Genomic DNA, 5336 nt, shown 5'->3' on the forward strand with positions numbered 1-5336 from the left:
ACTTCAGCATTTGCCGTTTATCTCACATCATGCCGAGTAATCTCGCATACTGCTATAATGTTATTTAAAAATGATGGCCACCATTTAGATGCTCACTCAGACAATTATTCTACCTATGATAACAAAGTAATAAACTGCTGCACAAATTCACACCTAGGTGCTTGGTATAGGGTTCACAGACTATTTCTCAACCATTCCACACCTGTAACGTTGGGCTGTGAAAATATAGAAGCCTATGTGTCAGCTGTTACAGATTGCTTCACCATAATCTATTTGTTTGATTTTAGATCAATGAAGGGGAAATGTAAAGTAGCAATGTCATCACCTGTAGCTGTCTAGCTGTTGCATCACAGTGGATGCTCGATGACACATGCCCTCACCATGTGCCCATGACTGGCAGATGCAGTTTGGCTCATGGCCTGTGTTTTGCACTACTGGCATGTATGTCACTAACAGCATAAAAAGTTTATTAAACTTAGAACCATTGTAATTGTCACATAACTATAATGAATTATAGTGTAATTATGATTAAAAATTCTCTAATTGATCTTGGATATCATTCTACATGTGATGTTAAAAAGTTTTTAAGTTCACAGTGAACACCAATATGTGAAGATAATGTCACAGATGATCACTATACTTTGTTCACCACACAATTCAACAGGATGCTTTCATATACAAAAAGACCACATCACCGTGGCTTTCATTCCCCGTGCCCAATGAAACAGTATAATCCCCACACAGACAGAAAGTAACCAAAGATGTGTGATCCAAAAATATCTGCTTGCTTAAAATCAAATTTGTTTATTTCTTTATTTACATCTAGATATGAAGGAACTCTGAACTACTAATAACGATTAACAACAACATGAAACTTTAAGAATGGGTTTCCAAACTGCATCAGAAACTATTTCATGAAAATATATCTTTAAAGCTCTGCAGATTTATAATAACTGTTAATGCACAGGCAATCCTCAAAGTAAGAAGCTAATTTTTACACCTGCAACAATGTTCCTCACAGCAGCATGAAATCTTAGAGCGACAGAAGGATACATCCCAAACAGAATTCCAGAAATATTATTCACAGGGCAAGGCACGCTACCTCTACAACTAAATCTATAGAAATGTACCACAAGCCACCGTGTTTTGTGTGGCAGAGGGTACTACTATTGATACTTTCCTTTCCTATTCTACTTGCAAATGGAGTGAACTAAAGATGACTATCTATACGCCCCCCGATGAGCCCTAATTTCTCCTATCATGTACCGCAGTCCACATAGTGAAATGGACATTGGTAGTAGTAGAATCATTATGCAGTCAGCTGCAAATGTCCGTTTATAATTATTTTCAGTAGTGTTTTGTAAAAAGAACATGTCTTCTCTCCTGGGATTCCCATAACACTCGTATGTTGATCAAATCAACAGGTAACAAATATAATAGCATGCCTCTGAATTGCTTCAATGTCTTTCTTTAAAATGACCCAGTGGGGATCCCAAACACTCTAGCAGTGCTGAAGAATGGGCCGCACAAGTGTTCTATATGAGTTCTCATTTGTGGATGAGCTACACCTTCCAAAAGCTCTCCCACTAAACTACTGATCATTCAACTTCCCTTCCATTACCCTCATGGGCACTTTCGATTTCACATTACTTCACAAGGTTACACCAAGATATTCTATTGGCATGACTGTGTCAAGCAGTACACCACTAATACCATATATAAACATTACATGATCGTTTTTCCACTCATTTACATCAACTTACATTTTTCAACATTTTGGAGCAAGTTGCCATTCATCACACCAAATATAAATCCTGTCTAAGTCATGCTGTATTCTTCTGGAGTCACTCAATGATTCTTTTCCATATACTACAGCAGCATCAGCAGTCGCAGGCTGCTGCTCACCCTGTCTGTCAGATTATTTATGTATATAGGTAACAAGAACAGTTCTGTCATACTACCCTGTGGCACTCCCAATGGTAATCTTGGCCATCCCAGGTAGAAGCCCAGATGCAAGCTACTCAAGACATTAAGCAATAATGACATCATCACTGAGTTTGGCATGTGAGAACATCTACAGCAGCCAAAGGTCTAAATGCATCATTTAAAATTTCTGCTTTTAGCTTGCTGTTTTCAGTTTCAAAAACAGACCAATGCACAAGAGATGAACAGATGTTCTGAATCATTCACTGACTTTAATTATGAGAGGAACTTCCTACAATTTTCTGACAGATCTTTTACAAGGATCTGACTCACAATTATTGCAGGCCCCACATATAGCTCTTCTTACATGTCTGTCCATATTTATTAAGTTTTCTCTATGAGTTTTCCTATGTTCCATGACATACAAAAAAGGAACTCATTCAACCATGTAGAAGCCTGAAACAGTGGAGAAGAGCAAGGTAACCACATACATATGTGAAGACTTACCCTGAACACTAGATGACTCTTGCTCTATTTGGGCTTGCTATTATGTTCTTTGGCTGTCTTAATCTGATCAGTTTTTATTCACAGATGGAGTATGATTGGAAGCAGTTTGTAAATGAGTTTAACACAACACCATGGGATTACATTTTAACATTTGTACATCTTTATTAACATTATTAATGATAATGATGATGATATGCTGTAGACTAATATTCACATGTTTCATTCAACAAGTTGGCAAGTTCACAAACAAGTAGCAATAATCAACACTGACTCAGAACTTTACATAATGTGTACTTGCATATGGCTAACTATGGACTGGTTAAATGAACAAACTCATAAGTGACATAGTAATTCTGCTATTTGATTGCTTTTGTCAACTAACTGTCTTGGAACTTTACATGAATTACCTGAAAATAGTGACACATGTTGGTTCTTAGATGCAGATAAAAAAAGAAAGAAAGAAAAAATTGAGCAACATCATGCTTGTACTGACTGAGGATTCACCACTGATTTACAATGAGTTCATGCGCAATGCCTATTTAAAGATGTGTGTAGGACAGATATACTACACTGTTAAAATATAAAGCTATTGCAGTCTCAAAATTAGTATAAAAGATACAAAAAGTGATAAATACACTAACAGATTATGTAGAGATACTATTTTGTTTAGAAACCTGATTAATGTCCTTAAACTGGTACAAATAATTATTCTATCTTATGGGAAGGAGGTTTTATTGTGCACTGAAATTTACAATTCCCACCAAGAATATTCTGGAAAATCAAATTTCGTAACTGGAGCACTTTATATACCATGGTAACTATATACTTTTGGAAACAGAAGAAATAGGGCTACAAAACAATAATACTGGATTTTTGAAAGGGTTGCATCTTAAGATGTGAACATTCTACAAGCCATTAATTTCAAATTAATATCAATTTTGAGCTGCATAGTGTTCAGAAAAGACAATATTGCCTTTAGAAGGATGGGAAAAAGGCCTTTCAAATAAGGTCTATCAACTGTAAAACAAAACTTATTGGTGGGTCAAATTTAGAAGTGTATGCGGTTTTAGTGAACTGTTAATTTCAAATATTTTTCTAATTCTAATGTTTCTCATAGCCTATCTGATTCATCATAATTATCAGATTGTAAATTATACATTCAACAATAACATTTGAGAACTACGCTTTATGTATGAATTTGGAGATTTCAAATATTCAAAGTACATGCACTATGTGTGGAAAAGAGAGCACAGAAGAAAAAAATGTTAGGAATGCTATTACAGAAAGTGGAGCTATTCCAGCATACTATGTTCCAGTTTCACCTGTCAGTTCTGCTGTCACTCCAGGAATACCCTTGGTGTGCACTTCACTTTAGCATGTTACATGAGACATGGCAGTGGTACATCATCTCACTACACATGCTCATCTCATAGTTAATAAGACTGTAGATTAAAGTAATGATGAAGGGAAGGAATCGGGTGGAAACACATGTAGGTGAAGATGCAATTTTATTAAACTAAGATTGTTGAAAACTGCATCATGATCTGAGCTAGGGATCATGAGATACTTATATTTTGATTGAGCATGATAATCTATCTGAATTCATGGTAACCAGCAATGGCTGTGAGGAGCCATTGTCAAACAAGAGTCAGTAGGCACTGACAAAAACTGTAAGTCAGTATAGGAGGAATTTAGACTATGGTGCCTGCAAGTCTGGATTGGGAATATTAATAGTGACATTTACCGTGATGGACACCCTCCAGTTAATGCCTCATGGAACCCTCCAGGGCAATGCAGAAGGGGAAAGGAAAAACAGTTCATCATAAAATTACAGTCTATCAGAGTATGGATGTAGAAAAAACTGTGCCAAGTATGATTCTGAGAGTGTCTCTACTAGAGCCATCTGGTTAGGCCATATACACTGAAGCACCAAAGAAACTGGTATAGGCATGCATATTCAAATACAGAGATATGTAAACAGGCAAAATATGGCACTGCAGTCAGCAGCACCTATATAAGACAACAAGTGTCTGGTGCAGTTGATAGATCAGTTACTGCTACTACAATGGCAGATTATCAAGATTTAAGTGAGTCTGAACGTGGTGTTATAGAGGGCACACGAGTGATGAGACACTGTATCTTTGAGTGAGGTAGCAATGAAGTGAGGATTTTCACATATGATCATTTCACGAGTGTACTGTGAATATCAGGAATCCAGTAAAACATCTAATCTTTGACATTGCTGCAGCTGGAAAAAGATCCTGCGAGAATGGGACCAACGATGACTGAAGAGAATTGTTCAATGTGACAGAAGTGCACCCCTTCCACAAATTGCTGCACATTTCAATGCTGGGCCATCAACAAGTGTCAGTGTGTGAACCATTCAATGAAACATCATCGATATGGGCTTTTGGAGCCAAAGGCCCACTTGTGTAGCTGTGATGACTAAATGACACACAGCTTTACACCTTGCCTGAGACCATCAACACTGACATTGGACTGTTGATGAGTGGAAACATGTTGCCTGGTCAGAAAAGTCTTATTTCAAATTTTATTGAGTGGATGGATGTCTATGTGTATGGAGACAACCTGATGAATCCAAGGACCCTGCATGTGAACAGGGGACTGTTGAAGCTGGTGGAGGTTCTGTAACGGTGTGGGGCTTGTGCAGTTGAAGTGATATGGGACCCCTGATATATCTAGATATGACTCTGAAAGGTGACATGTATGTAAGCATCCTGTCTAATCACCTACATCCATTCATGTCCACTGTCCATTCCGACAGACTTGGGCAATTCCAACAGGAAAATGCAACCCACCACACGTCCAGAATTGCTACAGTGTGGCTCCAGAAACACTCTTCTGAGTTTACACACTTCCGTTGCCCACGAAAGTACCCAGACATG

Source organism: Schistocerca cancellata, chromosome 4 (assembly GCF_023864275.1).
Source record: "Schistocerca cancellata isolate TAMUIC-IGC-003103 chromosome 4, iqSchCanc2.1, whole genome shotgun sequence".
Lineage (NCBI taxonomy): Eukaryota > Metazoa > Arthropoda > Insecta > Orthoptera > Acrididae > Schistocerca > Schistocerca cancellata.